The 23,626-nt window shown below is 43.0% G+C and overlaps 1 long non-coding RNA gene across 3 annotated transcripts; it reads right to left on the bottom strand.

Annotated features, from left to right (window-relative positions):
• Positions 1-3,547: 3,547 nt before the first annotated feature.
• Positions 3,548-18,048, bottom strand: LOC124083131 (uncharacterized). Of its 3 annotated transcripts, XR_006848642.2 has the most exons (5): positions 15,624-18,048; positions 14,730-15,462; positions 12,624-12,737; positions 8,188-8,339; positions 3,548-6,758 (listed from the first exon to the last, which is right to left on the bottom strand). It is a non-coding gene; the product is annotated as an uncharacterized LOC124083131 (long non-coding RNA). The 3 variants fall into 3 exon arrangements; XR_006848641.2 differs by having other exon boundaries at positions 3,548-8,339; XR_009225429.1 differs by having other exon boundaries at positions 3,548-8,339; positions 15,328-15,462.
• Between the last annotated feature and the right edge of the window lie 5,578 nt (positions 18,049-23,626).

Here is a 23,626-nt window from a genome sequence, read left to right as displayed (position 1 = left end):
CTCGCTAGATTGCGGAGGCTGGCTTTGAACCTGTGATCCCCCTGCCTTAGCCTCCCAAGCTGCTACTAGGAACATGCTACTACCCCTGGCTAGAGGTAGATTCTTATGGGTGTTTGTGCCTAGTAGATAAAGGGGCTTCTTGGCTTTCATTTTTAAGCAAGACATCAGCTGACAGGGGAGAGGAGTAGAGAAGGAGATTGTGGAAATTGGAAGAAAGAGGAGAAGGTGTACAGTAACCATCATGAGAGTTGTAAAGTGGACTTCCTAAGAAGTGTAGTAGATAGATGTTGAGTGACCATTTGAGATTTGAGGCTTTTATATGCCATCAAGCCAATCAGTGCAGCCTTTTAACTTTTTCCAGAAACATTTTTTTTAGGTGTAGCCATGGAGAATATGAACAGTTAGGTTTAAATGGGGTCATGATTTTTTGAGAAGGGAGACAAAGAGGGGGAGAGAGAGAGAGAGAGAGAGAGAGAGAGAGAGAGAGAGAGAGAGAGAGAGAGCTGCCACAGTAAATTCAGGGGGATCTCAGTGAGGCGGAGGCATCCTTAGGCCTCGGTATTAGTAAAAGAGTTGAAAGAAGAAAAGGGGTTGTCGGTGGCTGGACGATGCTTGTAGCAGATTGGGAGGGTGGATTTTGCCAGGGGTGGGTGACTGTGGGGAGCACGTGGCTGAAGCAGGGAGAAAGCAGGATTGTCAAGAGTCAAGAACTGAGAGCATTAAGACGGAAGGTGCTGACTGCATTCACCTGTGGACAGACGTTGACGTTACCAGGAACGGTGACAGAATGGAGGTGGAGAAGAAGAGGGTGAGGCAGGTGTTCAAGTCCTCAGGAGTGGGGTTGGCTAGTCATCAAGAGGTCAGTAAATGCCAGCAATGTGGAGGCTTGGCTGGTCCCATGATCCTCAAAGCAGCTAGGCTTTTGAAGGAGGAAGTAGACATCCTTTATAATCAATAATTCAGAACTCGGAGGATGCCGGTCCCATCTTCTTGTCTTGAGGTACTTGGGGGAAATGGGAGGGAGAGCTCCATTTGAGAGGACTATGGAGAAACTGTCTTCTCTGACAGGCATGTGAGTTGTTCTTAAAAGAACTGGATGAGCAAAGACAAGAGAAACAATCATGGCTGCCAGAATTTCTTCCCTTTTGCCCTGTGAACATCTTCTGGATATACCCTGAGGTCCACGTACACTGGTGCACACGCGCAGCTGTGCGGACAGATTTCCCTGCTGTTTGTTTGGGGTCAAATATGGAATCCCAAAGTGCTCAAGAAGGTGCTCTTTGCTGAAGAGCCTCTTGAAGACATGCTGGTGGCTCCAAACAGGGGAAGATGGAGGGGCCTCATTCAAATGAGAGCTGACTCAGGCCGCACTCTCCTGGGGACCCTGGGAGGGCCTGCGGTCTCCTCTAGCAATGAAGCAGATCACATTATAGACTAAATCAAATTTCAAGTTCTCCGGGGCTCCAGGGTGGATGGTACTGACATCATCAGGGTAGTACATCCCGGGAAGTCTCAGCAGGATCTCTCTTGGGAGCACAGTTACTGGACCACAGAACAGAACGACGTGTGTGAGACAGTTTCTGCTATGATGACGTCTCCCTAGTTACACGGATTTGGCTCCCCTGTTCTTTAGAAGCAGGTGGGAAAAAAATTTTTTTAAATAAAGTTATTATTAAAAAATGTTTCAGATTACCTTAAACAAGCTGGCTCCCTTCCATATGGTCCAGCCATCTGGTCTGACCACGTTGTTCCATGCTTTCAGCTGAACATACCTTGAAATGAGGTCTTCGATGTGGCAGTGGGCCTTGCCAACCCTGACAGGAAGCCAGGCGAGCTAACCCCACGTTCCCTTGCTGAAGCACTTCATTTAGGGATTTGTTGAGCAATGCAGCCTGCCCCAGGTTATCCCAGACCTAGCAACCCACAACCATGCAAAAACACACAGGCTCCCCCGGAGGCTTTTGCAGTAGTTCCATGGCCAAGTGCATTTTTGGCACCTAAAAACAGTTTTCTGATGGAAACGTTTGCTTGCTACCCACCCTCCCAGAGCCACAAGACTGCGCCAGAGCTGCAGAGAGGCTGCACCTATTGAAAAGCAGCCATCTCCATGCTCTCCTAAATTAGTGAATGCCCAGGAACTGAAGGCCATAGTGCACAGCTACCAGTGCGTCTTTCCTTTGAGTGCCCTTGGTCTCCTCCGTCACTTTGAAATAGTCTCCATGTTGATTGGGCCTCCATACCCACTGATGATGAGATGAAGAGTGAAGCCTCCTTTCTGGAGCAACAACTCCTCAAGACAGGGGCGCGGCAGTGATTACCTGTGAATGTAAGGTGGAGACTTGCATCCTCCAGGGATGCCATCACCGTGTCATTTATACAAGAGAAGCAAGATAATGGTAACTACAGTGGCAACAGCTTCGGAATCAGAGGGAAAAAATGTAGTCCACACTTATTTCTTCCTTCTATGAAATCAAGCTAGAAACTATATATTAGTTCATTTTTGACCCTGGTTTCCAGCTTAGCCCATCAGCCTTTAGAAGTATTACCCAGATGTGTAAAAATTGCATGCATTCACGATTATGTGCAGTATAAAATATTTGATCATGATAATAAATGACTTAATAATTTATGCATTTACTATACTGTATGCTTTATTATTATTTTAGAGTGTATTCATTCTACTATAAAGAAAAATACTAACTATAAAACAGCCCCAGGCAGGTCCTTCAGGAGTGATTCTTAGAAAAGCCACTATTGTCATAGGAGAGGACACTGACATGTGTGTGTCACAGCCTCTGAAGATGTTCCTGTGAGACAAGATGTTGAGATAGAAGACTGCAACACTGACGACCTGACCCTGAGTAGGCCTAGGCTAATGTGTGTTTGTATCTTTGTTTTCAACAGAAAAAGTTAAAAAAGAAAAAAGAATTTGTGGGTATTGGGGATTGAACCCAGGGCCTTGAAAAAAAAAATAAAATATTTGAAAGGTTGAAAAAATGTCATAGAGTAAGACTATAAAGAAAAAAATATTTTTGAGTAGCAATCCCATATATTTGTGTTTTAAGCTAAGTGCTATTACAAAGAAGTCAAAAAGTTTAAAAAATGTAAAAGATTATAAAGCAAAAGAGTGAAGGTGAGCTAAAGGAACAACTTTGAAACATAAATCGAGTGTAGGCTAAGTAGACAGTGGAGCCTACAGTAATGTCCTCCGCCTTCAGTTCCACCCACTCACCCACAGCAACTTCCTGTCCTGGTCATGCCACATGAACATGGCAAGGTATACAGGTGGACCCTTTTATTTTTCTTCTATACTTCATGTTTAATGTGCCTTTCCTACATTTAGGTGCACTCAGATATATATATATCCACCACTGTGCTACAGCTGCCTGTAGTACTTAGTGGCCTCAGAGTCATAGGCTTCAACATGCAGCCAGGTGTGGAGATGGCTTTACCATTTGGGATGACAGAAGCACACTCTTCAATGTTCCCACTGAAAGGACACTTGCAAAGTTCATGCAAAGTCCAAGGACCACACCACACACCGGAATCCCATGCAAGAGATTTATTGTCAGTAGCATGGAGCAAACCCACAAGGCTGTCCCTCCAAGGGGAGCAGCAGTCTGTGGGCCCTCACAGAGCAGCTTTAGAGCCCACAAGAGGAATTTCACAAGCATGCTTAAGGGTTGTGTCATGGGCTCCGGCGGTTCAACCTTGTAGCAGGTGCATTCAGAATCGAAGCCTGGAGTCCCTAGATAGAGTGGCTCTTAAATCAAAACTCAGGAGTCCCTAGATAAAAATGGCTCCTGATCTAAAATGGTGGATCTGATGCCAATATTGATCTGATGCCAATAACCACCATGACAAAATTGCCTAACGATGCATTCCTCATAGTGTATTGCATCATTGAGTAATGCATGATTTTTATATAATTAAAAACACACTAACAATACTATAATTCATATTTGTTAGGAAAACAAAAAAAATGTATTACAAAGCATTATTGCTTCATTGGAGATTAAAATAAGTAAAGTTAAAATGAGTTGGATGAAAAAAATATTGGGAGTCTAAGTATGTGGTGTGGCAGATAGAATAGGAGTGACGTGGACACGATGGGATTTCCAAATGGCTCTCAATGGAGAAAATGAAAACCGGAGAGGAGAAGCTGCTGGAAGCAGGTTGCAGCTTAACATGGGGTAGGCTTTCCAGAAGGCTCCTTCTGAACGTGAAATGGGCCACTTTTGGAAACATGAGCCAGATCTCCAGCCTAGCAGTGTCAGGTGCAGGCAGGTGGGTAGAATGGTGGGGACGGAATAGAGAGATTCATCAAATGAACAGCTGCACCAGGTGACGTTCAGTTCCCATCCCCAGGTCCCATGCAACCAAGTTCTGTATCAAAATTCACTCAGCACAGTGACCCTGGTCTTTCGATGTTCAGGAAATCTGTGGCTGTTTTCCTTGATTTGAAAAATGTTGGGAGGAAAGCGAGACTTCACTATCAGAGTTGCCCATCAGGCATGTTGGGAGATGATTGCCTTCAGGGAATTAGTCTCCGCTAAAGGATCCTCATCTCCTGCTGTGGCAAATGAGGCTGGACTGTCACCTCATCCATTCCCATCATTATAGACTGGAGAAGAAGCTCTTGTTCCCCAGTGAGAAAAATGGGATTTAGGGAATGACTGGAGAAGGCAGACATGAGCATGTTCTCTGGTCCCCAATTCCTTTACTATCCGTGCTTCCAAATTATAAATAATATCCCAAAACTTTGTTGTTGTTGTTGTTGTTGTTTTCTCATCTCTAAAATTGGAGTAATGATGCTAAATCCTACGGCTGCTGGGAGGCAATGGTCAGAAAGTGTCAACATTGTAGTGACCACACGATAGGAACTCATTCACTCCCAGGCATTTCCATGAACACCCCTCTGTTCCTCATGATCGTTATTTGCACAGCAAATGAAATTTTAGCAATAATTCCTCTTGTCAACCCTCCCAGTCTTCACTCACCAGTTCATTCATGCAGCAGACACCTCAGAAGGTACCCATGGAACCAGGCACAGCTCCAGGTAAGCACAATGAGATTGTCTCTTCCAGATACTGGAGGCTGAGTTTGACGTCCTTCATGACATAATGATACTGCCAGTTATCAGTGACCAGTTGTGCTGCTCCTTCACATGTTGAAGTATAACACTAGAGAAGCACGCCGAGGTAGGCATATAAAGCAGGGCTTACTTAAAAAGGGGTAACAGATTTCTCCAGGGAGGGCAAAGGGGGCCTGGTATCCTGGTATCCCAAGAAGTGAGGGTGTTTGACTTTTTATATGTCCTAGGCTTCCTTTGTCCCCCTGCTCTCTTCCCCTATCTCCCTCCTTCCTGCTTACAGGACTAGGCCCAGGAGATGCTCAGTGGGTGGCCAAAAGGTGAGAAGCAGATGGATGGGGGAAGGGCAGGATGGAGCAGCCCCAGACACATTAATTAACAATTTTATAACTCCCTGTAGGGAGGGGCAATTCCTGGGTCAGGTTACCTTAGCAACAGTTTGGAGCAGGGGCAGGTTCTTAATAAGGGTGGAGGAAGGGCTCTGAAGGAATTAACATTTCAATCTCTCAGGGGACAGTCTCCAACTTCCCAGACTCACTCAGATTGGCCTCCTTGAGCCCACCCAACTCTATTTACCTGACTCGATTTACCTATCTATAATGACTCCCTGTCTAATTCTGGCTTCAACAACCTCATCTAAGGTTGTTGAAGTTCTTGATATCCAAAAATCTTGGGACACAGAGAGCTCCGGGAGGGCAAAGGCCATGCCCATTTTCTTAATTACTCTACTTCCCATCCTTAGCATAAGGTTTGGCACACAAAGTGAACTCCATAAGTAATGTGTTAGTTGAATGAATGAAGGAAGAAATTGAAGAATCAATGAAATCTGCTGAACAGTGTTTCTTGATAGTAGCCTTTTACAAATAGAGAAATAAACTGTTATTGGTGTTGGGATTCACCACTCCCTGAGTAATGGAGTAATTTCACTAAATAAAGCATTTGTGGAAGAGACTGGCATTTCACCCTTCTATTATGTGACTGTGCAGGAATAGCAAAAGAAATACATGTAAATTACTACAGCAGCAATAGTAGTAGCGACACACAATAAAAGCTAACATTTATAGAATACCTACCCATGACTAGGTGCATGTGATGGAGGTGACATCTCTGCTGGATATAATCTATAAAGCAATGTCCTTGCAGCTTTTACCACATCTCCATCTGCTAACTTTTCCAGGATTGAGCCTGCCTAGTCCCTTCCTCACATCCTCCTTCAGTGGGAAAATTATGAAGATGGGGTTGTTGTCTGTTTTCAGATATATATTCCCAACACTGTTTTGTACATATATAAAAGTTCCATGTGCCTTTGATGAGTAAAAGGAATGGTGATCTAACTGAAGTTCATTGAAACTGAAAAGAAACTTGAAAGGCAATTGCTCATGGGGACAGTTAGTCATGAGAAATCTGAGGAGGGAGACCCTCGAAATAAACCTCAGATACAGCTGAACTTTGACAGAAAAATGGAGTCAGGGCAGTGAACGGAATGCAGAAGGTTGTCTCCTGCCTAAAGACATGGATGGTACGTGGGGTGGGTGTTGCTGGTGACCTCTCAGCCTCTTGCAGAATCTCCCAGTTCATGGCATGATTAATCACATACTTGATTTTGTCTTCGCCCTGTTCTTTTGTCCCTGTGTCAGTGCTGTTGGTTTACTATTTAATTTGATCTCTGTAAGCAAAAATAAAGCAATTAAAGCTTCACCATCAAAACTTCTGTTATGTGGGAGCTTAAGGGGGAAACTGGTATTTTTCTGGCTAGCGTTGTCCAGGTATCTTTCCACAAGCAGTTGCCCAGGGGATGATGGATTATGGCGGGAGTCCAATGGCCAATGGTTTGTGGGGAATGGAGTGACCCCCCCTCCCCGGGCTCACCTGCCTGGGTCCTTCACTCACTGTCCTGCATGCAGAGGGTTCTGAGCTCACTGTGCTGTGTGTTGTGTGGATGCAATATCACACGGGATCAGTGTTTTATAGAGAATTATATTTTATCAGATCCACCATCTGTTAAACCTTTAAACTAAAGTACCTGTCTATATCACAGAGCACTTGGATACTTAATTCACTTCTGCAGAATATTTCTTCTTACTTTTCTCCAGTCTTTTGGCTGTCTCCTTGTCCTCTGAGCCCCCGCGCATTCCCCTTTTGCCCACTAGAGGGTACTATTGAGCCTGTTTAGAATTCCCCACAACGGGTCTGAGAAAGTATGGAATTTTCCCTTCCTCTTTGCATAAATCAGCGAGGACTAAGTCCCCAGCAGCTGTTGCTCTTACTGTAAAACCCATTGTGATGGGCAGGATTTTGTGCAAAAATACCTACATTCAGAATTTCTCAAAAACCACAGCCCAATTTCTCTTCCGAAATGTCCATGTCTGTACGTCCCTGCCTGGTGGACTAAATCCTGACTCTGGTTCTCCAGGGCTTTGTGAGTGGCTGCAAAATCATGTCAGAGTGCACAAAACAAAACGAAACAAAAAAAGACATTTCCTTGTTTTGTTCTGTCTGGAGTATTGCAACAGTTGGAATGGAGAGGAAACATCTGACAAACTTCATCACGGAGATGTTCAGCATAAACCTTAGTCTTTCTTTAGTTTTCCCCAATGCTAACCTTCATGTGTCCAAGACTCAATTCAAACTCCACTCAGGTAACCTTATGTCTTGGCTTGCCCAGGAGAGTCCTGGCTTACATCTTGCCTTGGCATGTTTATTAATGGTGTCTCCTTACTTTTTCCTAAGTGTCTCAGCATGGTTTATAAATGATATTATAACAAGACTCAGTAGTCTGATGATTTGCATTTAGGTCCTGGTTTTGCCATTCACCAAAATGTGTGACCTCGGACAAGTCACTTAACCTCTCTGAGTTTCAGTTTCTTCTTGTATAAATTGAGGATAATACCTTCCTAATAGGGTTGGGATGTAAGATTAAAGTCGATCCAGCACAGTGCTATGACAAATGGCCGGCACAGACTAAGCTCTGAAAAAGTTACTAAGCTCTGACAGTTACTGTTAAAATGGACTCCTAAATCACGTGAGCAGTTCCAGGAAGACTCGGTGCCTGCAGGTTTGTAAGAAGCACAATTATCTGGTTCTTCCTTGGTTACCTGAATCAGGAGCTTCCAGTGGCTCCCAGTCTTCCTTGTGTTGACCAGGCCCTCCAAGTGACTGACACACACTCAGGTTTCAAAACCACTGGAGCCTGCCAGCAACCAAGTCCCACTTATTGGAGCTGTGGTGTCACCAGATCTTTGGATTTCTAGGAGAGGAGAAGTATTGGTTGAGAAGCTCCAACCAGCAACCAAAGAACTTGGTTAGCCACAGAGGTTCAGGGCCACTGGATTCCAGAGTCCTAGAACTGAAAGCCACTGCAAACCTCTGAAAACCTTCCAGAGGTTGCAGATATCAACGCAGCGGCCAGAATGTATTTTGTTTGACTCATGAAAAAGAAATTAGCCAGGAATTGAAAGTGAGAATAATTTATATAAAAATCTGGATTTCTAGTTTCCTTAAAAATTCAGAAGATTTGCATCTCTGGGTGGTATGGCCACCAAGCCACAGGCTGCCGTGAGGAGCAGTTGCCCAACTAGTCATGGCTTGGAGCTTCCCGCCTCTCTTAATTCCTTCCTATCAGGCCAGCCTCACTACCTGCCCTTTCCTTGACTTGAATGCTTTCTTCTCCCGTAAGAGGAGAAGGTGCAGGGCCCAACTCGAATGATTGGTGTAAGGCGTGTGACCCTGGCTCTCAATATTCTCTTGGGTGGTGGAAGGGGAGTCTTGGATCTTTGAGTCGGGTCTTGAAGGGCAAGGACATGGGGAGGCTTGAGAGCTGGTCTTGCAGAAGCTCTTAAACTTTACGGAGTTTCACAATCACCCAGGTCAAAGATAAGACATGTAGCTTTCCCCAGTTGTCGGGGAGATGGGTCCCAGGAATCTGCATGTTAAAAAAAATTTCCTTCTTTCCTCTCTCCTTTACCATTCCCTCAGGGATTCTGAAGCAGATGGTCCAGGGTGAAGAATCACTGGGTTATTTGGAAAACATCCCGGGTGGGAGTCATACTTCAGATGGCGTGGGGAGTGGGGGACCAGAGGAGGAGACCCTGTCATAGACCCACGTGTGCAGGGAGGAGAGCTGGAGGTGGGGGGAGGGGGTAAAAAGATGTAAGTGTTGTGGAGTCGGATGAGAAAGTTTTAACCCATAAAATGTAAATGTCCTTGAGCCAAATAACTTCCCTTTTGACAGAGAATAAGGGGCGAGGGGATGGTGGAAGGAAAAGCAATTAGAGGTGAGATTTCGAGGTCACAGTAGGTAATGGATTCTTATAGAGCTTAAAGGAAAGACAGAAAAAAAAAAAACACCCTTAAAAGATACCAGAACTCAGAGTACAAAGTACCCTTCAGTACAAAGAGCATCCCTCCCAAGAGAAGGGGAAACCTTGGCCTGGGTCTTCTTATCCTCGCCCTTAACCCAGTCATCTCTTTCCCTGTTTTTCTTTTTTCTCTGATTACTTAAAATTGCATCCATTTTTTCCTCCTTCCCTTCTCTGTCTCTTTGCCTGTCTCCCTCTCTCTCTTTCTCTCTCTCTCTCTCTCTCTCTCTCCCCTTCTCTTTCCTGACCCCTCCCAACATAGAACTCACAAACCACACAAATAGTTGCAGTATCAAAAAATAGAGAAAAATCATCCAGGGCCATGCATAGAGGCTCCAAGGGATGAAACCAAACCCCTGAAAACAATTTCTAAAGTAATAAGTCCTTGTCAGATTCCAGCTAGCCTGGGCCCTGCTATCTAGAGGCCGAAGCATTTTTCTCCTGTTCCAAAGGCATGAGCAATGTCTCCCAGAGCTGCTCTGCTCCCACTGTGATTTTTCCTTTTACCGTTGATGTCAAGTAGGCTTTCTCCTGTCATTTTAGCACCAGGCCTGGCGAGATTCTCTGTATAGTAAAAGCTAATGAACCGTACGGCTTTTGGCAGGATTGGGCCATATACATGCTCCATTTGGAGCAGAGATAAGTCCTTGGAGTCTAGAGCTGTGAGCAACCTCAGGCTGTCTCCTGTACTCCATGGCTCTGTAAATGTCATAGCTGTGATCACTGTGCAGAATTATTAATATTCCAGAGGCCTGCTTTGACTTACCCCCTACAGAGTGGGCTTTGGTAACACACAGCTCTGCACTGGACCCCATGCAATTGGAATTTATGAGTGGAAGTGACCAAAGGCTCCCATTATAGCAATGTCTCACCTTCAGTTGGCTCCGCAGCTTGGACTCCAAGGACATCATGGTATCCAGTCAATTCAAATTCTATTCTATTTATGTGTTTTTAACATCTCTAAGTCCTGTGCTTAGATGGTAGGGATACAGAGATGACAAGGACCCAACTCATCCCCCAAAGAAAAGTGATACTGGGTAAGGGGACAGGGAAGCGCGTAAATCAGATCCCTGAATGCCAATAGATTTCAGGTACAGCCTTTGGTAGGTTTCAGAGAAAGGGTATCCACTCTTTCGTTCCATCCCCTGAACTCTGGTTAATTGCTGTGTGTTCCTCTGACAAACAACAGCTTGTTTGGAGCTTGTTAGAAATGTAGAATCTCAGACTCCATCTCAAATTAAACCAAATTAATGACTGGGATGCCCCAATCCAAGTCGGGGCTTCCCAAACCTGCATGGGTTCAAAAATCACCAGATGCTCCCATGTTTTATTTTAAGTGCCAGAAGAATTTTCTTCTAGTATCCATTCTCAGCCTTCACCCTTAGAAATTCTGGCACATTGGGTCTGATATAGAGATTTCTTGAAAAACCCGCCAGGCCCTTCTGACACAGCTGAACTGTGGACTGGCATTTGGGGACCATCCTCTAAACCTCTGTCTCCAACTTGGCTGAATACTGGAATCACCTGAAGAGTTTTCAAAACTCTCCCTACCCAGCCTCTCTTCTGAGTCATTAAATCAGACACTGTGGGGACAGGGTAGAGGTGTCAGGAATTTTAAAGATCCTCCAGGTGGCTAACATTGCAGCTAAGTTGGAAAACCACTTCTCTATCCAAAATGGAACTGTGTAGGAATCACTGGATGTAGTTCCCCCTCCCTACCTCTGAGGAGTCTGGTTCCATTGGTCTAAGACCCCAATTTGACCAGCAATGTTTAAGAAACTCTACAATGCCAGAAGGACCTCAGTAATTCTAGCAGTAGAGTTAGAGCTGATTCAACATTCCTGGCTCTCACCCAAACACTTGCCCCCTGAAAAACTTGTCAGGCAGCCTAGAGAGGGATGGCTGAGAACACCCCAATAGCTCAGTCCTCTTACACTATTAAGCAGGAAATATTGGTATGTTTGTAATATTTCCATATTTATTTGTTTAAAATTTTAAAATGTTTATATTTATTAATTTAGATGCTTTTAGGACTTTAAATAGTATTTTTCTGAATAAGATAGTGTTATGAAGTTGGGTTTGGGGATCACCCAAACTTGGGATTCAAGCCCTGTGTGCATCTTGGGTAACAGTCTCATCTTGGGCAAGTTACGTACTCAGCAAGACCTGCGGTTTCCTCTTTAGAGTCAGGGTGACATTAGCACTCCCAGCTTCCCTGAGTGTGAGGATTTCAGGAGATGATGCATGTGGAGCTATAGCCTGGAACTTTAGTATACATTATCTGCTGCTGGCTCTTGACCTATTTTTAAAAATATCTTATAATCTTCCTGTATAAACTGGAAATAGTAATACCTACCTCAAAGGGTTGATGGAGAATCAAATGAGACAATCTACATCTGCAACACACTGCCCAGTAAATATATATATACTTAGAATTTTTATTGCTAGCAATAACTTCAGAAATCCCCACTGGACCCCACAAAATGTAATAGTGCTTCTGTTTTTGTTATTTGAGTTAGAGGATGGAAAATGGGTTTGATAATAATTTTAAGTGAGCTCACATTTAATGTGTCATGACAGTAATACAGTCCAGTAGTCCATTCAGGAGTGGAGAAGTGTGTTCATTTCCCTTTCCAGAAAATGTATGACACGGCTAAGGATTTAAGGACTTCTGCAGCAATCCCATGCCCTGCTGTGTTCTCCCCTGCAGGTTGGGAGACAGAACTGGAGCCTGCAAGCTGGAAGTATACACTTTGGAAAATATTACACACATGGTCTGTTCTCTCTCATTTCATTTTTTTCTTTAAGTAGACTCTGTCAAACAAGCCAGGATATGAGTCTTTGATTTGGAAGTTGTTAGCATCCAGGCATAGGAAGATCAGGACATTCAGTCAGTTTATTTTCTGGCTGAAAACTTGAAAGACGTGAGGACTGAGCTCCCAGAACTATGTAGTGAGGGTAGAGAGCAGGGGGAGGGAATCTCACTGAGGCTCTCTGATCCCAGTGGAGAAGGCAGGGGCAGACCAAAGAGGGGAGCAGCTCATGTGTCTCTTCTTCAACTTAGCAGACCTTGATGAGCACCCCATGTTCCAAGAACTGAATATGGCATTAAGGACTCCCAAGCAATGTGACATGGAGCAAGTCAATTAATTTCATAAGGCTCAAATCATTACCTGTAAAATGGAGATGATAGCAGGGTTGTGATGAGTTTCGACCAAGGTAACACATGCATGGTGATGGCTTCATCGTCAGTTTGCAATGTGCGTTGATTGCTGCTGCTGCTGTTCCTGTTGAGCAAGGCAGTGTTTTTACCGTGAAAGTTTGAGTCAAATGGGACAGAGAAGAAAGTATACAGGAAATGATAATAGTTGCAGGTAGAAGTTCAGCAGGTTTTATAGGAGGGACACCCACTCAACCAACACATACTTCCTGGAGGGAAGAAATGTAAGGTTTAGACTAAGACACTAAAGGTGAGTAGTAGTTACCCAGGTGAAGAGGGTCCAAGGAGAGGAATCATCTTTACCCCCAATACATCAAGCTTTCTTCAGTCTCTTTCATTAAACCTAGCCAGAGGTATCCAAATTTTCTCTCTTCTGGGGAGTCATTGATAATGATATTACAATGACAGAATCAATACTTCTCAGACTTTAAAGTGCATAGGAATCACCTGGTCATATTGTTAAAATGCAGATTAGGATTTGGTCATTCTAGAATGGTACCCAAGACCATGGATTGTATGTTTCCAACAAGCTCCCAGATGAGGCTGATGTTGTTGGACTTCAGACAGGCATATGACTAGAAAGGACTTACACTTAAAGTTTTTCTAGTATCTCAATATTTGAAATAATGTATTTCTAATTACATTAAAAACCATTATGAAAAAAATTCTTAACAAGTGCTAAGAATACATATATAGTAGAGTATGACATGTCTATCCCTGTTACATGATATACGTTGGAGTCCAGTTGCCATGAGATTGTCTATAAGACAAATTAGAGCTATATAACAAACTAGTTTGGGGCCATAGGTTCTCACCAGAAAAGTGGAAGTAGCTTCCCATGGAATTGCTTAAAACCACAGAGGAGGGAGAGGTTATGGATGCTGCCATGGAGAACTGTATAGTAGTCATGGCAAGTTTTATCTCTGGGTTCAGACTGGAACTTAAAACCTACTATTTTCTGCTGAATACCCTGGGATAAGAAAACTGTCCTGTGCTTTAGGAAATAGTCTTTTTCCTTGAATCTTTGTGAATATTAAATAAAATAAATGTTTACAAGGAGCTGAGATGGTTTCTAGCACATAATGGGTGATCAGTCCACGTCAGCCCTGACTTCATAGCTCAATCTAGAATGTATCTGCATTTTGGTTCAGTAGTGACCCTGTGACCTTTCATTGCTGACTCTCCTAGTCTTTGAGACAGCCCTCTACCCAACTCCCCTGTCCTGTGGCTGCTCCCCTCACCCTCCTAGATGTGGATTCTTTAACCCTGTGCCACATGGCTCTTCATTCAGCCTCACTAGGTGCCCACTCTCCCCCAGTCCCTGGGCTGAGCACCAGACCAACAAAGGCAGAGCTTCTGCCCTCAACAAACACAGGTAGAGATGGTGAAATGCTTGCAAATGAGACAACAACGAGAACACTACTGATAATTGCTTAGGATTAAACTCTCAGAAATGGACCAAGGGTTGGAGCATCTTCTCATTCCGTCTTATTTGGGGGTTGCTTTTGACTTTCAAATTCAGAACTGTGACAAAGCTTTGTTATAAAAATTTGTCATTTGATCTGCAAACTCCCCTTATTTACAGTTTGGGGGTTATACTGGCACTACCCTTGAAATCTGACATTTTCAGTCATCTGAAATTGGTGGGTATCAGTCAAGACCCACTATGAGAACACAGTTCTGTTTTCTCACTGTCCTCTAAGTGAGGAGTTAGTAACTACTTTTTATAAGGATCAGATGGTAAACATTTCCAGCTTTGTGGTCCATTTGGCTTGTCACTACTCAACTCTATTATTGTGATGGAAAAATAGTCACAGACAATCTATAGATGATTGGGTGTGCTCATGCCCCAGTAAAAATTTATTTACAAAAACAAGCAGTTGGTCTACAGGTCTTGGTTTCAGGACCGTTCCTCCCCATCTAAGTCCCCATTTGTCACTTGACACTTTCTTCAAGTGTTAATGACAAAATGGGTCCACATTGTTAGTCAGCTTCTCATGACTGTAACAAAATCCTGAGATAATCAATTTTAAAAGATGATAGAGTTCTTTTGGCTCACAATTTTGGAGGTTCATTATTTTGGAGGCCCATGGTGAAACAGCACATCATGGCAGGAGCATGTGGTGAAACTGTTGATCTCATGGCCAGGACATGAAAGAGAGGAAAAGGAAGGATCTAGGATCCCATTATCTCCTTCAAAGACACACCCCCCAATTACTTAAATTCTCCCACTAGGCCCCACCCCTTTAGGCTCTACCACCACCACCACCACCCCCACTACTGCTGTGGGCCTAGGACCAAGCCTTTAACACATGGATCTTGGGGGAAATTCCCAGGTCCAAACTATGGCACAGAAATTACAAACTATCGCACACAAATTCAAAGATAAAGTGTTTTCACCATCTCATTGGCATTTGTTATTCTCATTTATTACAAAATGATTGTTTACATAAATCTATAATAAGACATATCTATGGAAAACTGTTTCAGTCATTATTTTTAATGTTGTTGTTGTTGTTGTTATTATTATTATTTTAATACTTAAGTTTGTTTCTCTATGGTGACCAGAAAAACTGCAAAAGGAAAACCCCAAACATCATTAAAAAATTCATTATTTTTGGAAACTTAAATAAGGAAGCCACAGAGAGATTACTTACCCTGACAGGCTTCAGAGCACAGTGGTTAAGAACTCAAACTTTTGCTGGACCACTCAGGGTCAGGTCCTGGCTCCACGATTTACTAGCTTGTGACCTTGAATGAGTTTTTAACCATTCATGGCTTCAATTCTTCCTCTGTAAAATGGAGATGTTGATAGTTCTTCCTCTGTACAGTTATGGTAAAGACTAAATCATATGACCAGGATATCATGATCAGAAAAGTGTGCACAATAAGCACTCAGCAGATGTACCTATTCCTTTTGTTCTTTTCTTCTGCCTATAGAAGGCAATCTTACCTTGGGCCGTCTTCTTTTTTTCCTGCCAGGAAACGAAGATCAAGAGGACCTTCTCTGCAGGCTACGATCTGATCAGTAGCAGCATAGATGTGTTGGATTCACCCCAGAAAGTCAAGATGGTCCTCAACCAAATGAAAGCAACTTTGGAATAATTCGTCTTTGACCTTGAGAAAGTTTCTTAAGGTCCAGCTACATATCTTGGGGGAAGTTTTCATCTACCCTGGGATTTTTCCAAGGCAGTTAAATGAAACATTAGAAGGTTTATAAGCATGTTAGCAGAAGCCCATTTAGAATCCACTCATCGGGCTTAAAGCAAGAATATTTTGGTGGCTGTTCTTATAGAGTTTTTTTTTTTTCCTTTGCTGAGTTCCATTTTGTTTCTACTTTGATTGTCATCTCTGTTGAGATACCTTTGTGACTTGAGTCAAGATCTCTCATACTTATCTCAACCAAAGACCAAGAGATTCTCTATTTTGTATCCTCTCCAATTTCCAGCAATCCCCATGCTTGGTAGATGTCAGCCAGGTTTAGAGCACTAAATAGTCTGTCTTATCAGGAGGCTGTGAAAGAGCATTCTGACTTTGACAATTAGCTCTCTAATCAAGCACTATGTGGGAAAATGTTCAAAACAGGAAAACAATTATGTGTAAAGGTCTACTTTGTGTCTGGCATATTCTAAGTTAGCACTGTTCCATAGAACTTTCCAGTGTCGGGGAGGTTCTATATTTGTGCACCCAAATGTTAGCCACAAGCCCCATGTGTCCATTGAGCATGTGAAATGTGGCTATGTGATTGACTAGTCCATTAAAATAGACTCCATCTACTTTAATCTAATTAATTTTAATTTAATCAGTCTGTCTGTTGATTGGCCATAGTGAATTATAGGACAAGTGGCATGTGTTATATGAGTCTTACAACCTTGTCAAAGCAAGTCTACCTATCCCTTTATAAAAGAGCATAAAAATCTCAAAAGAGTTCAAAAACTTTCCATCAGGGATTTATAGTTCTTTCTGCCTGATGTTACATCCAGGTTGGTTACTTCCATACCAAGCTGTATGCTACAGTGCTCTAGTGTTCTGTTACTTCCTTCTTTTGCTACCTGTTTTAGCATCATTTACATGTTGTTATATGCCAGTGAAATTTCTCTAACCCATTCTCTCCAGCAAACAAGCTTGGCTACGATCACATTTGCCTATGCAGAGATTTTGCAATTGCCTACAGATAACCTGGCATTGTCTTTCTTTGAAGACACCCCGGAGAAATTAATATCCTTGCTTTTCCATCCTCACTACTGAAACAGTGGACAGTGACCTCAAAAGAACTGTCAGATATCACAGCAAGCTGGTAGTTTGGGGGCAGCAACCCATTTCTTCCAGCCAATTTATACCAAATTGATTTCCCAACACATGTTTATAGATGTTCTCTCCTGAGCTCCACACACACAGAACCGTTTTCCTTTTGAACAGCTTGTCTGGTTACATCTTGTAGTAATTTATCTGTGTGTTCCCTGCCAACTGGTTTGTAGGGAAAACATGTTTGATGCATAACAATAGATCATTTGGGGATAAATCAAACTGTTAATGAAGTCCTGCTTCTCCTGAGCCAGGCTTTGCATTGCTTTGCCTCTCTTGGGCTCTGGTGACTTGAGGAAAGGGAACGTGGGTGCCCCAATCTTTGAGAACAAGTAGGTGCACAGAAAGCTGCTTTTCTCCAAGACCAGACTAAGGACACAGCATCCCTGGAGTCTCTTCTCTTGGAGTCCAACTGAAACCACTGAAGTTGGATTGGAGAGCAGAGCCTGGAGACCGTTCAGATTAGACCTATGTTTGGAAGAAATGAGAGTCTATTTTGCCCAAAGCCTCACACTTTCCTTGGAGGGGCGCCATGGCCGCCCACACACCCTTGTCTTTCTCAGTTCCTGTAGAGAAAAAGAAAGCTACAAGAAGATAGAAAGGAGAAAGAGGGGATGGGAGTGGGGGGAGAAGACAAGACTGGACTGAACAGAAAATCTAAACAGAAAAAAAAAGGGGAAAGAGAAATGGAGAAATACATAGTGGAAAGGCAGGGGGAAAGAAGGATAGGAGAAGAAAAAAATCAAAAGTTCCCCTTAAAAGCCATGTATACCATAGCATTACTCCCAATATGCTAGACCCCCTGTGAGGTGTTCCACACACTCCTGGAGACCATGTGAGACTCAGCTTTTGAGAAAAGCAGTAGTTCGATTCCTGCAAAGCCCTTACTCTGTGAATCTGCATCATGCAGATGCTATTAAGAAAGTATGCGACCTGTCTCTTAGTCATTTTACTCTGGATATCCAGGCGTGGAGGGGTGTGAGACTAAACAGTGTCGGGGGGCACCATCAGAGACTCAGAATAACTGATATAATATGTTTAATCATGTCGGCCTGCCCCATTTGAAGACATGCATCACCCAGAGACGTGCTTCAATGCCAAGTAAAACACATCTTGTGCTCTGAGTCTGAACTCATGAACTCTCCCGGGGGACCCTGCAGGGGCTGGCATATGCATTTCCCTGAGTTGGGGGTGTCTTGAAAACTAAATTCTATGGTTGTTTCCTAAGGAGAAAAATGAGCTGCGCGATTGCTTTTCCTCAGTGAATGAGGAACTCTTTCATCGTCTCTGGCTCCCACTGCCTCCAGGACCAAGTCCAAACCCTTTGTCCTGAAATCCCAGGCCTCCACAGGCTGGCTCCAGACGCTGCCTTATCAACAGTGTTTTTCCATCACTCTCTATGGGAACTATCAATCCAGAGAGGTTGGTCTGCTCCCTCCCGTGTCCCCACACGGGGAGACTGCCCTTGGGAGGGGCTCCTTCCATGGCTCCTTTCACCTGGGGGGGGGGGTTCTGCTGCCTCTCACCCTTTCCCAAATTCTGGGGAGGGAAAAAAGCTGCAGAATCCCACTGAAGGTGAGGCTGCCTGGGAAAGATACGAAATCCATGGTGACTCTTCCTCCTCTGACCCTTCATGACTCCCTGTATTGGTGCTACTGAAGGGCAGTGGATGCTGTAGAGGGGACTGCTTTCTCTGTCCTGCTTTGCTTCTAGTCCCCTGGTGTTCCTTCTTCTGTCTCCTCCCTCATGTCCTTCAACATTGTCCCCATGTCAGTCTCTCCTGGTAAGTTCTTCTCCATTTGTCACCGCCCCTTCTTATTTGACAGGAAGTCAGATTACCAAGCTCCACCCCCCACCCCCCAAGAGAACCATTATTTTTCTCTCTTCTTTTTCCTAAGGGCTCTGAGGATCTGAAAGTATTTACTGTAGTGTTTATTTCATTCTGTTGTCATATTCTAGCAATTCATGGATGTTTCCTGTCTTCACCATTAGATCATAACCTCTGTGGGGTGTAGGGATGGTGGACATCATTGTTTTCTTCTCAGTCCTTACCATGGTGGACTGTAAACAGATAGTACTCAATAAATGCTTATTGAAAGTATTTTCATGATTATTGATTTTCCTCCATTATACCTTATTATAGTCGAATAGGCTGAATGAAGGCTTAGAGAACCTTCAAGAGTAAAAATCATTTCCAGAAAAATAGAAAATATCTGAAATATTTAGGGTGTGGGTGTTACCTCCCCTGGTGCATGGGCTTTATTCTCAGGTAGCCTTTCTATCTGGTGGGATGGTTCCCTAGGAGAACTGGGAGTATTATTTTCCTAAGAAAGGTGAAACTAGCACTACTGGAATTACTAGAAACTTGAGGATCTGCAAGCAGGTGCAGCAGGTTTCGCCACAAGTAGAATTGAGAACACAATCCAGAGGACCAGTCTACACCCTCAGCCTCTGAGGACATCTGGCATCTTATCGCTGCCTCTTTTGGTGCATGCAATCCACATTCTTCCCTCTGTAGACTTTCTCCACCACAATTTGGCTCACACGGGGCTTTGGCTTACTGTGGTGCTAAGTGCATTTCTCAGTCTCTGCAATTTTCCCCCTCGCGAGCTGGAAGCAGTTGCTCAGTTTTATCATTCCAAAATTCTGAGCAAAGAATGTTACCATTGATCACTTTTCTTTGCCAGGCCACAAGTCCCTGGCAAGCTTCTGGATGGGCCATCTTTGAAGCAGCTATCATGCCTGGTGCAGGAAGCCACAGCTGAGAAGTAACCTCATGGAAAAGACGGCTGCCCACGCCCTTCCCATCACCAGAGCCCACGGCTGGGGCAAGTGCCCTTTCATTGAATATGCCTATGAAGAGAGACACTTTCACAATGGGGCAGGAAACACGAAATTCCTCAAGCAGTCACACAAGCAATAGAAATGAGTGAGGCCATTCTGATGGAAGTCAATAGGAAGTGGGGGAACTCTAGAAAATTGTTCATGTAAGAAGACACCACCCAGATCTTTACGTTTCTAAAGAGAAACTGTAAGCATGGATGTTAGGGTGAAGGTCCTGAATTTTAAAACATGATAGAAATCAAAGCAAATCTATCTGTGGGCTACATTAGCCTTCAGACTGTCAGTTTTCGAGCTTTCCTGTAAAAATTGATGTACAGGGGCAGATCTCCTAAAAGTGAGGCAAATGACATGTACATTTTCATTCTTTATTTCTTTTGATTGTAGTTATTTGCATATTGAGCCTTTATTGGTACCTCTTAGCTGATTTATTGAAATTGGTCTTTTGCTTTGAGGATACCATTTGTGTTTGCATCCTTTCAGAATCCACCCAGCCTCTTGCCTCAGCTCACATGATACCATCTCTTCTCAACTAGCAGAGGACAAGGCTCCAAGGAGGATTTTAGCTTGAGGCTCCAAAGTCACTTTGGGGAGATGATCCCTTATTTATGACCTTCTCAGGTTTCTCAAAGACCACCAATGCCTTTGGCCTAGAGAGGAAGCCAGGACTAAGAGCCAGCAGGGTAATCAGGAAAAAGCAAAACTCACTCCTCAGGAGCCATGGGACATGGATTTTGCAAGATTGGTCACAAAAGCTAAAACAAACAGACACATATATATTTGTGGGGAAGTAGTAGATAGATGGACAGGGGAAACGTGATCACCAGCTCACCATGTTGGTCACAGATAGATCAGGCCTTCCCAAGAAACTGGTTAGGGTTTTTTTCCAAAAGCAATGGATCTTGACTGTAATTCCTCTGTGGAATTATATCCACAGAGTTGAATGATGCTTCAGTATCTCTCCAAAGGGAATATGATGTAGTTTAAGGGTTATCTTTGTGTGTTTTTTTTTAATTTTTGTTTTTGTACCAGAGATTGAGCTCAGGGCTGCTTAACCACTGTGTCACATCTCCAGCCTTTTTAAATTTTTTATTTAGATATGGGGTGTTACTAAATTGATGAGGCTGGATTTGAACTTGAGATCCTCCTGCCTTAGCCTCCCAAGCCACTGGGATTACTGGTGTGTGTCATCACGCCGGCCCAAGGATTATCTTCTATAGAAATATGTGATTTGGGAAGAATCAGGGTGGTATCTATTTACCAAATATTAATTTTATAACATTTGATTGGAGAAAAACAAATCCCCAGGTGCCAATCATTGCTCAGAGATGAGTCTTGGGGAAAAAGAGCCAATGTCAAGGTAGCCTAGAAATATCTGTGACTATGGCATTCTCGCTTCCTTTTAGAATAATGTGTGTGTGAGTGTGTGTGTGTGTGTGAGAGAGAGAGAGAGAGAGAGAGAGAGAGATCATGCATGCCTATGTGTGTTTTCTTGAAATTAAATATTTTTATTGAAAAGAATGGATATTTGTTAAGTGATTACCAAATAAATTATCACAAAATAGACCTATGCATATTATCAACACCCAGTGTAAGGAATAGAATATTATCAGTACTCCAGAATTTGCTCTGTCATGCTCACTTCCAGGCATTAGCCTCTCTAAAAATAGCTACGTCTTGATTTTTAACACCACAGACCAGTTTTGTCTGTTTGTGAACTTCAGGTAAGAGGAAACACATGCTACATATTCTTTCACATCGACTTGTTGCAATAGTGATTCGTTTCACCACTGCATAACATTCCGTCACTCAAATATAATACAGTTTCTGCGTGATGGTACTGATAAAAATCCGATTTACTTCCAATTTGGGGCCATTCCACATAATGCTGCTATGAAATTCTTGTTCAGGCTTTAGGTGCTCTTAGAAATGCATGGATTTCTTTTTGATCTCTACATATAAGAAAAATTCTTGGGTTGTGGAAAGAGTGTATTTCCATGTGGATAGATACCAGGTATGTATTTCCATATAGATAGATATTTGTCTAAGATGGTTGTAACAATTTAATTTCTCTTCTTTTTTTGCATGTTCAGTACCCCTTGATGTCCCCCTTTTCAACTTTAGCTGCTCTGACACAGCAGTTGGGAGCACAGCCATTGTTTAAGTTTATTATAGAATGCAAACTTTTGGTTATAGGTGCCATTGGTGTTACTCACATATAGAACCAATATTTTAAAAATCTTTTATTAGAGCATTTTTAGATGAACAACACAGAACGCATTTATACAGGATTTCAAACAAAATTCAGTAGTCCTCAAACTGAATCTGATAAAACGCAGAACCAGTCTTCAGGCCTTGCTCCTGTCCCTTGCTGAGGTGTTTTTCTCACTCTTTTAACCTTTGCAAACCTCTTGGTCTTTAAGAATGAACCCTACCCTTGATCTACTCTCAATTCCATTTCTCTTGCCCTTCCAGTGTTTTCCAAACTTCTCTGGTACTGAGTCACCTGAAGTACTTGTAAAATGACGCATTTATTGGTCCCCTCCTGGGACAGGGTTTAAGGAATCCATATGGTTTTCAAGTACCCAGGTGATTCTAATCATCAGGGGAACTGGAGGAATAGCCGGGGCCATAGAATTTAAGAGAAATCGATAAAAGCAATCGGTCCCAAGCTATGACCACCCCTGATACTAAATACTCCTGTTGTTTACTCAGCTCCACTAGATCTCCTCCTCCTGCCACACCCTCTCCCCAACCATCCCCAGCCTCAAGAATTTCAGAAGGCCAGATCCTAGACACTTGGCCTGTTAACCAACTCTCCACGCCTTGCTACTCTAAGTGAGGTCTCTACACCAGCAGCATCAATACCACCTGAGAAGCTGCTAGAAATTCAGAGCCTCAGGAAAGTCCCAGATTTGTGGAACCAGCAGGTCATATCAAGACCTCCAGGTGATTCTGACACATGCTAAAATTGGGAGGGCACTAATTTATTACAGATGTGGAAAGCGCTGTCCCAGACATCCTGGGGGGTCCCAGAACCTAACCTTTATATGGAAAGGGCATGAGCTTTGAAATCAGACGAAAGACTGCATGTCTAACTAACATTGGAAAATAATTTCCATAGCATCAAGGTCATTTGTAAAATGGGGATAATGACCCCTACTATATGAGGACATCATATAGGAAGTCTGGGTTCCTATTTGGTGTTTGTTTCATTGATGGAGATTTGCATTTCACTGTGCCTGGCACAGACCAGATGTTCAAGATTGACACAACTGCTGGCCTTGGAGGAAGTGGTTTAGATGACAGTATTATAACTTCCAGGAGCTTCCAGTCTAGGAGAAGGAGTCAAAGTTTATGAAAGATGAAAGATGATATTACAAAGGAATCCTCCCCTGAAGTGCAGGTTTTACAAGAATTAAGATCACCACTCAGCCATAAAGAAGAATGATTTTATGACATTTGCTGGTAAATGGATAGATCTGGAGGTTACCATGCTAAGTGAAATAAGTCAGTCCCCCAAAAAACAAAGGTCAAATGTTTTCACTGATATGTGGAAGCTAGACCACTATAAAAGGGAGGAAGGGGAAGAAGAATTCAATAGATTAGATAATGGGGAACAAAATGAAGGGAGGGGGGATGAGAATAAGAAAGATAGTAGAATAAATATAAAATGATTTTACCATGTGCATGTATAAAAATACCTAAGTGAATCCACAAGAATGGGGTCTTAATTAGAATAAGATATATCCCATGCTTGTATAATTTTATCAAAATGAATTCTACTGTCATGTACAATTAAGAAGAGCC

This window comes from Marmota monax, unplaced genomic scaffold (assembly GCF_021218885.2).
Source record: "Marmota monax isolate L192 unplaced genomic scaffold, Marmota_monax_Labrador192_F-V1.1 WCK01_AAM20220418_F8-fsc00051, whole genome shotgun sequence".
Classification (NCBI taxonomy): domain Eukaryota; kingdom Metazoa; phylum Chordata; class Mammalia; order Rodentia; family Sciuridae; genus Marmota; species Marmota monax.
This window is presented reverse-complemented; position numbering and strand designations above follow the sequence as displayed.